This window comes from Phodopus roborovskii, unplaced genomic scaffold (genome assembly GCF_943737965.1).
Source record: "Phodopus roborovskii unplaced genomic scaffold, PHOROB, whole genome shotgun sequence".
NCBI lineage: Eukaryota > Metazoa > Chordata > Mammalia > Rodentia > Cricetidae > Phodopus > Phodopus roborovskii.
The window spans coordinates 9,384,677-9,396,487 of NW_026126525.1; the positions used below are offsets into that span (position 1 = coordinate 9,384,677).

General features: G+C 41.8%; 1 non-coding gene across 1 annotated transcript; it reads right to left on the minus strand.

Annotated features, from left to right (window-relative positions):
* Positions 1-11,114: 11,114 nt before the first annotated feature.
* Positions 11,115-11,311, minus strand: LOC127232502 (U2 spliceosomal RNA). Its single transcript, XR_007835377.1, has one exon. It is a non-coding gene; the product is annotated as a U2 spliceosomal RNA (small nuclear RNA).
* Positions 11,312-11,811: the final 500 nt, after the last annotated feature.

Sequence of the window (11,811 nt, forward strand, 5' to 3'; positions counted from 1 at the left end):
ACACTCACACATACATGCACACACATGTACACACATACATTCACACACACATGCACACATTTGCACACACGAGGATTAAAATGTGCTTCTTTCACAGTATTATTCCATATCTTATATCCCATGACCTATGACCTATGACCTGTGTCTCTGGGTAGACACCTGGGCTCTGGAAACAGTAGTGAGAATGCAGAAAGGAGAAAGCATTACTCACAGTGAGGGCGCACATCATGACCATCAGTGAGTCCTTACTGGGTCATTGGGAGGTGTTATCACTGTGACAAATCCATGATTATCACAGGTCACGTGTGTGTCTATGATTCTTTTTGTAATGTTTGCATATATATGTGTGTACCGGACATGCATATATATGTGTGTGTGCTCACATATACATGGATACATGTGAGAGTGTGGATGTATGTGCATATGTGTATGTGTGTGTGTGATGTATTTGAGTGCTCACGTACATATGGGCACACATTTGAGAGTGTGAGTGTGCACATGTGTATGTGTGTACATGTAGAGGCTTGATGTGACATTGGGAGTCTTCCTGAATTGCTTTTCACTTCGTTTCAGAGAGTCAAGGTCTCCCACTGAATCAAAGGCTTGCCAACTACAGCAAGTTGAACCAAACAGCTTGCCCTGAGGACCCATGTCTGGAGTCTGTGTGCTGGGGACCCACACTTTAGTCCTTCCACTTGCAATAAGTCCTTTATTCACTGAGCCATACCCCCAGCCTGCCTATGTGTTTTACTAAAGAAATAAAATAAAATAAACATGTTTCTTAAGACATGGTTTTCCTGTATAGCCTAAGCTAGCTGTTCTATGAGCCTGGGCTGGCTTTAAAGTCAGAAGCCTTTGCTTTGTCTCACAGATTTTGGAATTATAGGTGTGAGCCACTTTGCCTGACCTGGGGTTCTCAATATCAGAGTTCCTGCTGTGGATTGGGGTTGTGTTTTCAGGAGTCATAGTTCATTTAGTGAGTCATGAAATTAAGTTTAATGAGAAGAATTAAACTTAATGTTACAATATCCTGGTCAGGTAATTATTATCCCCATTTTATAGGCAAGGAAGTTAGATCTTAGGAAGGTAAATAGCTGGCCCAAATCCACAGTGCTAGTAAATGTAAAACTGTATGTGTAATCTCTTGGTTTTAAAAGCCTTAATTGAAGGTTATAGTCCTTCGCTTAGCATAACTGCTGATAATTCAGGATATATCACATTACAAATATAACTATAAATCTATAAAAACCTTAGTGAGCCATGGTGGTACACACCTTTAATCGAAACACTCAGAAGGGAGAAGCAGGCAGCTATCTGTGAGTTCCAGACTAGCTAGAGCTACACAGTGAGACCCTATCTCAATAAATAACAAAGGAAGGAAAGAAGGAAGGAAGGAAGGAAAGAAGACAGGAAGGAAGAAAACAAAACCTGCTCTCTGATATGTGTATCCTACAAAGGAAAAAAGGACTTGTGAATGATCATTAGCCAACCTTGTGCTGAAATTAGGCTGAATATCAGCCTGCATCACACAAAGCGTGCATATGTAACCTCTATTGGAAGTTTAGACTGTTTGAGAACATCTAAAAAGCTTCTGTGAAGTGAAAAGTACAATGCCAAATTCATGTGTATGCATACATGCAGAAAGAAAACTCTTAGCCTTGTTACCATCCATGGAAGTTTAAAAATTCATCTTGGGCTTAAATTTTTTGGGTCATTTCTTAGATAAGAGAGAGTTATGTGTTTTAAAAAATGTGAAATAGTGATATGCATTTCACAGTTTACCATTCAGTATGTCATATGGTCCTTAAACAGTTTACAGAGTTTACACGGGGACTTTGTGTGACACTGTAAGAATGGTTACCGCCGATAACCACTGCTTATCAACAAGAAAGCCAACACATTTGACCACAGTCCAGGGGGACAAAAGTGGTGCTTACAGATAATCTATTTCTAGCTCTTAAGGAAGCAATGTCATTGCTAACTGGTTACTATGCAGGTATTCTGCGGCTTCAGAAAGTGCAGTGAAAATTGACTCCGAAACATCCCTATCTTTTAAAGTTATAATGTTGTTGCCCAGACACACTTGTCACTTCGTAAAGATCCAAAATGGCTATGGTACTTGTTACAACTATCGTGAGCCTCCAATTGCCTAAAATAAGAATGTCTACTTCAAAGACAAACAAACAAACAAAAACAACCTACTGTGGTGCTGGAGAGATGTCTTAGGGGTTAAGAGTGCTTACTGCTCAATCATGAGGATCTGAGTTCAGATCCTAGCACCCATGTAACACACACACACACACACACACACACACACACACACACACACACACACACCCCTACCTGTTATTGGCCATAATGGAATCACATGGCTATTGAATCTATTACTGACTGGGATGGGGGGGGGGAGGTGACATTACATAGACTAAATAGGCTACTCCTTGGAACTGTAATCAGTCATTCTCAGGCTCATGCCTAGGTGGGAGGGAAGAAAAAAAAAAAAGAAAGAAAAGAAATGAGGATACTTCATGTAGTAAGCAAACAACAGCATTGTGATTAAGATTGTAAAATCTTTAGTACTATATCCTAATATTGGATTTGACATCAAATTTTTCATCATTAAAATGATTTTATCTTTAGAAACACTGGTCATCTTCCTAATTATAGGAGAATGCCTCTGGAGGCATTAAAAACCCAGCAAAGTCAAGTACATGAGTTTCTATTTTTATGTGTACTTTACCAACAAAAGAAATTTCAATTCTTCCTGAAAATAATATGCTGTATTCACTAGCAGAAAAACAATAGCAATAAGTGACCTGGGGTGCAACAAACTTATGTCAGCGAGGAGCAGTTACCATCATGCAGGGCTTTGATTCTCTCTCTGATCCCTTCCCCCACTTGGAAGTTGCCCTTCAGCATTGTGCCCGTGTGTACTTGCCAACTTTCTGCATCACGACACAAAGACATTGCTGGCTAGGATCATTGTGGCCTGAAGAACGGCAAGCGTGAAGCCAGCCAGGCTTCCATGAAATGCACACTGTTTGCAGAATGGCCGTGGCCGTTTTGAAAGTTCCCTTTATGAAAGGCTAGCAGAAAGTCAACAGCCCACAGTTGCTCAAATCCGTGCTTTGGTTTCATTGCTGAGGCTGGCCGGCCAGCCAGTCACTTCCCTGCTCAGGAGAATTATAGTTAAGCTGCGTTTTTAACTATGTCCCTAGGGGAGTGTTGTGTAAGATGAAAAACATGACAGGTCACCAATAAATCATTTCTGGAAAGGGGGGCATTTCAGGAAAATTAAACAAAGCATAAGAAAGCCTTAGCTTGCAATTTGTTGTAATAGAACTTGAGCGATAGCTTTCCTCCATGCTTAGACCAATACTGAGCAGGAAGCTCCAAATGGGTGAGGGATTGGCAGGGGGGAATTCTGTCCAGAGTATGGAAGGGAATAGACAATGACATGCTCATTGTCCTTCTAAACAAAACCTTGGTGGTTAGTTCTTTAACCCTTTCCACTGTCTCTGATAATTAGTAGGAGATGTATAATGATATCTGGATATCTCCAAAAATCTCCCATGGCAGAACACAAATTTTCACAGGTATTCTAAAACTCAGCTACTTTCCAAAATAGTTACCTTCCCTTGTGCCCTGGCTGCAATGAGCAGATAAATTGCTCTCCCTGGGATCTTGGTGGAAGATAAGGTACATGGGGAGACAGTGTGTATAACTCCAGGTGATGTTTGGAAATATGTTCTGTGGGTTGAAAAATCATACTTCTCCTTGGTTTTAGATAGGCAAATTGTGTTGTGGTCCTTTTACTTTTCTTTGGTACACAATTCTAACACCCTGTTGTCTACTAATTGCTGCTCATTTCTGGCTGCCTCCATAGTAACCATCTGAGGATATTATAGACTTTCCCCAGGAGCCCATGATGAACAAAAGCCCATTGTAATTTCTTTTACTTTTAACTCTATCTACCCCAAATGTTAAGGAACTTGACAGAATTCAAAAAATATTTTTCACCTTGAAACACAAATCATCAACCAGGTCAAAGGTTAGGTCTGTTCCTTAGATGCCTTACTGATGTTGTCTTACTTTAAAGCCTTATTCCTGTCATCCACCTTGAATAAATCATGGTGTTCTCTCAACTTCTGTTTTATACTTCACAAAACTGATATAGCTAAGATGAGTACATTCCTTCTTTAAAAACATTATTTTTAAATTCTTTGTGAATTTTATACTATGTATTTTTGTTATATTGAATCCTCAGTCTCTCTCATATCTATTCTCTCTACTTTAACCTCCATACCCACTCCACTTTGGGATTTCCTACCCATCCCTTGACCACACTGAGCCTAGCTGTTGTTGCTCAGCTGTCTTGAGAGAGAGAAGCCTGCCCTGGAGGGCAGGTCACTTACCTGGACACATCCCCTAAAGAAAGTTCATTCTCCCTCTCCTAGAAGCTAATAGGTCTTCAGCTAATGGTGGGATTTTGTCTGGTTGGAGCTTGTGCAAGTCTGGTGCATGCTATCATGCTCATGTGTGTAACTGCACTGTTGTGTTTGGAAAAGACTCTTTCCTTGAAGCTATCCTCTACCTCTGGCCCTCACAACCCTTGAACCCCATCACTAGTGTACACCCCTGAGCCTTGTGTGGAGGTATAGTGTAGACCACTCATTTAGTGCTGAATACCCCTCAGTCTCTCACTCCTTTCACACTGACCTATTGTAGGTCTCTGTCAATGACCCTCATTAAGGGGTCATTGTAATACTCAACCCATTTAAGAGGATAATAGTATTAGGTTCTCCCACAGGGCCCATGACCTACTTAGCCACAGTTTTTTGGCCCTGTTAATAGTGCCAGGAATGGGTTCCATTTCATGGAGCGGGCCTCAGACCTGATCAGTAACTGATTGGTTTTGAGTACATTTTTAGATTAGATGGGGATTCAGTAAGAGTGGATATAATAATTTAAAATTTCAAAGTCTCATTAGGGTAATAACTAGGATCTCAAGGAAAGCCTAGGGCACTGATGTCCATCATCTTCTTTTGAATCCTTTAGCTCTTGGAAGCTATGACTTGGTGAACATGCAGATACCAGTTGGTTGTTCATCATGGTGGTTGAAGAAACCAGTTTACATTACATTACAGTGTCACAGGCTATACATACAGCAACATACCAGCATAATTCTTCCCAACTGTATAATAAACCTCAAGTGAGTGGCACTAAAGGACTACTTCTTGATTCTTGGTAACTTAACATTATCCAATAATTTTTTTCAGACAGACAGATAGATCATTCCATAGTATATTTTACAGTTTATTTAGCATGTTTAGAAGGTGTGGTGGTTTGAATAGGAATGAACCCCAAAGCCTCATGTGTTTGACTGCTTGGCCCATAGAGAGTGGCACTATAAGGAGGCATGGTCTTGTTGGAGTAGGTGTGGCCTTATTGGAGGAAGTATGTCACTGTGAGGGCGGGCTTTGAAGTCTCATATGCTCAAGCTACACCCAGTGTTGAATCACTTCTGTTGCCTATGGATAGGATGTAGCACTCTGAGCTCCTCCTCCAGAACCATGTCTGCCTGCACACCACCATGCTTCCCACCAGTGAGGATAATACACGAAACCTCTGAAACTATAAGCCAGCCCCAATTAAATGTTTTCCTGTATAAGAGTTGCTGTGGTCATGGTGTCCCTTCATAGCAATGGAAACCTTAATTAAGACAGAAGGGAATCTATTACCTTTGTGTCGTGTTTTAGAATTAAAACTATTATTCTCGTTATCCTTCACCTGTCTCTGTGTTTAATTATGCATGTGTTTGACTTTGTAGAGTGACATTTTTCCTTATATTATACACATATTAGAAGGAGAAACCATGAAATGCCTTCCCAGGAATACTACAAACCATGCCACAAACAGAAAGACCAAAGGGGTTTGCTACAGTTCTCCTTAACCATGGTGGTGAGTTAGACTCATCCTTTTTCCTCATTAGGTCCAGAATCCTGTCTAACTGGATCCAAACCAAGGGATGTCTTACTTGCTGCAACAAGAGAAAGCGGGCATCCTTACCACTACTGATTTCATGTTACCTAGTGTGTGTTCGTGTGTGTGTGTGTGTGTGTGTGTGTGTGTGTGTGTGTGCGTGTGTGTTCAATCCATTTTATTTATTCAGACTGGGTCACTCATGGAACTGTAAGTGCTGCCAGTTGGCCTTGTCTCTGCCTTCCCAGTGCTAGAAATACAGTCCCTCTTCTGAGCCTGGTTTTATGTGACTTCTGCAAATCTGAACTCATGCTTTGGCAACAAGTGTTCAATTAACTGAGCCATCATTCCAGTGGCTGCCATGGATCCTCTTGAACAGCCCCTGCAACTTGCCGTTAATGCTTGATGCCTTCTGGAACAAACTTCATATTTCTGATTCCAGACTTCCGTCTACCTTCAGAATCACCCCATACATTCAGCCTGGTTACTCCCTGGAGACCTGGTGCCACCCTCATAGCCGCAGTATTGCACAGGCCTTACAGCAAGCCAGCTAGCTCAACAGTGTCATTTATACGGAGTCTCTCATTTAAACCCCCTTGCAACTCTACAAGGTAAATGCTGTTACTCAGGTCATATGGCCATTGAGACATCGTGCAGCAAATAAATGGTAAAGGCAGGACTCAAACCAGGCAGTTTCTCAATCGCTGTTCTCCAGCTCCTCCTAACTCCCACCCAGATAGAAAATGGGGCATTTGAGTGGGGTCTGGCATGGACAGAGCCTCCTACACAGAAGGACTCCGCCTGACCCTGATTTTTTTTCTGAATTCTTCCAGTGATAAGGGACTTTATTAATTTCCATTGGGCTCAAATTAGCTTTTGATTATTTTATCCACACCAAATGCCAGAAAAAGCCCAGATTGTACTCATTATGGGCTATCATATCTCCCTTCAGTTGTTTACAAGAAGGGTTCTGCTTGGCCTTGACTACTTTTAGGTGAAGTCATCTCAGGAAAAGTGAAGGGCCATAAAAGACAGCTTTGTAAAGTTACAAGCATTGTAAGCATTCATTGCACAGCCACAAAATCTTCATTTTCCTAATTTCTGTTAGCTGGGAATATGGCACTGATAGAAAGCACTTCCTTAGAAATACAACTGCTTGCGAACAAAAGCCAAGCACTTCTACTCATATTTTCATTGCAAACAAACTAGATTTAGAGGGACATGTGGCTATGGATACAACCCAGAACCATTTATTTTACACAGACTTAGAAAGTGCTCTGTGTGTGAATGTCATATCCAAAACATATTTTTTCAATACATAGCTTATGTGAATTAAAGGAGTAGAAAAGATTAAAGTGTAGATTCCATTACAAGCTTCATGCTGGCTCTGTGTGCATGACTGGTGTGTGTGTATGTGTGTGTGTGTGTTCAGGTACATGTGTATGCATGTGTTTGTATGTGTAGAGGTATAGAGTCCAGAGTTTAATATTGGGTATCTTTTTCAATTATCACTTTTCACCTTTTTCTTTTCTTTTTTTGGTTTTTCGAGACAGGGTTTCTCTGTGGTTTTGAAGCCTGTCCTGGAACTAGCTCTTGTAGACCAGGCTAATCTTGCACTCACAGAGATCCATCCACCTGCCTCTCAAATGCTGGGATTAAAAGTGTGTGCCATCAATGCCTGGCTCACCTTAATTCTTAAGGCAGGGCTTCCCCTGACTCTGGAGCTCATGGACTCAGCTAAAGAAGCTGTCTAGGAAGCTTCAGAGAGCTTTCTGTCTCAGTCTGCCCAGACCTGGGATTACAGGGGTATGCTTCTGTGTCTGGGTTTTTCACATGGGAGCTGGAGATACATACTTAGGTCTTCACACTTGGATGGAAGTACTTTACAGATAGGGTCATGTTCCCAGCCTTTTTATGGTGGCTTTTAAATGGTGGGTTTCCAGGCAGTCTAAATAGTGACACCGCAGAGCCAATAAAGGTCTTTCTGAGGAGAAAACCAAACGTGATGCGAGCTGGATGTAAGTTTGTAGCTGACAGAGTGGCAGGGAGAAACACTGTTAGGGAAGAGGGAACATCTCATCTCATGAAAAGAAGAAACGAAGTGAAAGTCTGTTCACGGTGAGAAGATGACAGACTTACTAGGTCCCCGGGTTTGGCTTTGAGTTCTGAGCAACAGAAACAGGAAGTAAGTGGTTGTGTACTGCATCTGGCTTCTTAGGAAACCTGTCAACAGGGCACAGGCAAAGCCCGGTCTCCTCCCACCTCAAGTTCTTCCTCAGGGAATCTTGAAACAATGAGATTTCCTTAAAAGAAATGAGAATTCCCATCACCCAATAGAAAAAAACAAAACAAAACATAAAAAGAGACCATCACCCAAATAGAAGGTTGTGGGTGGCAGGGATCTGTCTCTTCTCTTTTGTAAGAACCTGGAGCTCAAAAGCTGCTTGGGGAAGATTGGCCGAACAAACCCTGCTGGGCCCAATTATTGAGAGCAGCCAGAGGAATAATTAGGAGTCTTTTCTACTCTTCATATGAACAGTGATGACAGAAAAGAAGGACGGGGGGGGGGGGGGTAAGGAGAAGTAGGAAGGGGAGGAGGGGAGGAGGGGAATGAGAAGATAGGGATGACATCTCACCTGTTATGACAGCTGAGTTATTTTTGTTCCTATCTATTTTGTATTTGTGACTTCTTGTAAGAAAGACATCAGATGGCTGTGATGAAAGTCATGTGCTTCATGTGGTGTGTGTGTGTGTGTGTGTGTGTGTGTGTGTGTGTGTGTGTGTGTGTGAGAGAGAGAGAGAGAGAGAGAGAGAGAGAGAGAGAGAGAGAGAGAGAGAGACTGTCCTGATTGACATAGCTCTATCATGTCATACAGCAGAGTCTGTGTTGGAGGTTGACTTTAATTCCTTCTTCAGCTCAGCTGAAGTGTCTTTCCGACTTCTCCTGAGTCAGCAGTAAGTATTTAGAATTAGAAGGAGCAGGGTTAGCTCAGAAACAAAACAGCCCATCCCCACCTAATAACACAGCTTAGTAATAACAAGAGCAAGACTATCTGGGAAGGCCACTCCCCTTCAGAAATTTCAGAACGTCTAAATTGGGAGTTGGTAATCTTGTAAACAAATTCAAATTACATTCCAGAAAACAAAACAAAACAAAACAAAAACAAACAAACAAAAAAACCCCAAATTACTTGTTTGAGATGGTTTTTGGTTAGAAGACGTGAATCCAGATCAAAATCAAAAGCCACATAAATACTAAAATAGCCAAAACAGGAGACACAGTCATTACAGGAAACTCAGGAAGCTTCAAAGGAGGTTTTGAAAAGGAAAAGCAACAGCCAGAGTTGCTGTGGGCATTGCCCGTCCGTACTGGAAGTGTCGACATCCTCTGCAGAGGAAGAGGAAGGAGTTAGAGGTACCAGACAAGCAGCTGGACAATGACAAAACAGGAAACAGGATTGCTGATGACAGCGCACCGCAAACCAGGAAGAGCCAAACATCAAAGCCATGGGGCCGCTGAAGACTCGGGCAGGGACAACGTGAAAGCCGCGAGGTTCATCATCAACCGTGAGCCACAAGCACATGGGCTAGTGGGTAGCCATGTCTCCGTTTTCCTGTTGAAACGATCCAGAAAGGGACTGAGTCCCCGTTGTGATCATTCCAGGAATAGACCCATTGTATTAGATCAGACATTGCTTTAAAGGACCATTCAAATGTGAGCTAACACTGTTAGCGTGGGTTAATAAATCCTGAGATGGAGGCACACTGAGTGGAGGGGGGCAGTACAGAGTAGAGCCCTTCATCACAGGTATAAACAGACGACCCCCCCAGTTTTACTAAACATCTCAGAAAGTCAGTAACAAAATCTTTGACCAGATGAAGGGTGACCACTAAGCTATTATTTAAGAGCATAGCAGTATTGGGGGGCAGACTACCTTCCCATTAATCAAACACAACTATTACTGCTGTTATTAACAACTAGATATAGTTAAGTGTTGTCTTGGTTTGCTTTCTTCTATCACTGTGGTAAATGTCATGGCCACAAGCAACTTGGGGAAGAAAGAGTTTATTTAACTTACTCCCCCATGTCACAGTCTATCATTGAGAGACATAAGGACAGGAATCTGGAGGCAGGAATTGAAGCAGAGACCATGTAGGTCATCACTTACTGGCTTGTTCTACACGGCTCCTCAGGTTGCTTTCTTATACAACTCAGAACCACCTGCCCAGGGGTGGCACTGCCCACTGTGTCCCAGGGCCTCACCCCAGGGCCTCGAACATCAATCATTATTTAAAAAAGGGCCCCACAGCCCTCCAGGTGAATCTGATGCAGCCATTTTCATCATCGAGTTTCCATCCTTCCGGATGACTCTAGATTATGTCCAGTTGAACAAAAAAACAAAACAAAACAAAAACTCTGCGCGAGTGATTGATTCAAGGTCACATTACACACTTCCAATTTCTCTAAATCTTATTTTACCCTGAACCAATTTGGATTCTCCTCAGCTCTGTGTAACTTCATTGCTTAGTCCTGTCCCTCGGGAACAGAGTGGACGCGGTGGGAAGATTCAGAATTCCAAATGCGTAGAAAGGCTGAAAAATACTCATGGGTAAGACCTACTTAAAGTGCCAAGGAGTTCACTCAGTGCTCATTGCCATGTAAGAGACAAATTGGAACTCACAGTGTGTGGCCACTGTGGAAGGATATTCTTAGCTTTTGAAGAAAATCCAGAAATGTCTTAACATTTTTATGCTATTGTTCATGTCAAAAATGCCTTCTGGAACAAGCCCATTGAGGACTGATCAGCTGACAGCTTAGTTGCAAGTGGAAACAAGATGTCTAGATGGCTGTAATTTAATTTGATTTAAACTAAGAGGGTTCAGGTATATTTACAATAAGATATTTGTAACATCATCTTACATTTTAGAGGATAAAGTGATATAAATACTTAAAATATTAAACAAAAATATAACTTTTTACTAAATCAGATACTATATAATGACTCTTTTTTTAAATTTTTGTTCAGTGCTTAGGATTGAACCCAAGGCCTAGTGCATGCTGAGCAAATACCCTACCACTGGGCCACACCCCAGCTTATGAGTCAATTTAAACAATACACATTCCCTTTGAGGGAGAGTGCTTTGTTCCTGGAGGTACTGTAATTATCAGGTTGATTCACGGAGCAGACAAAGCAAATTCCTATTCCACCTCCTATTTCCAAGGAATCTGTTTAATATATTGTCCTTGGATAGAGGACATATCAGATATTAAACTGGTAAGAACAGATAACATTTTTTTTCTCTCTTAGGCATATCACAGAAAAGTGATCCCCAACTCACAAGCTTCTTTTTTGTTTATTTGCTTGTTTTCTAAGATAGGGTCTTTCTGTGTAGCCCCGCCTGTCCCAGAACTCACTCTGTAGACCAGGCTGGCCTAGAACTTACAGAGATCCATTTCTGCCTCTGCATCCCAAGTGCTGGAATTAAAGGTGTGAGCCACCACACCTGGCTTCACAAGACTCAAAAATCTAAGGAATGGCTAAAAATCTTCAAAAGAAGAATCAAATCGTTTTACCTGACGATATTCTGTTTATGCTTCTTTATTTTCCTGAACATTTTGGATGGAACGGACTCCTAGCTGCAGTCACATCCATGCTCTTCCTCATCTTTGACAGAAATCTAGTTTTTAGCTGGGCACAGTGTCAAGCTGTGGTGAGATAATGGGTGGGGTGTGACCCTGGCTCCAGAGGACGTCCCAGGAGTGGCTCATGTTGGATTGTCTTTCTCCAGGCGCTTTCTATCTGAGAAAGCAAACAAATCTGAAATGCA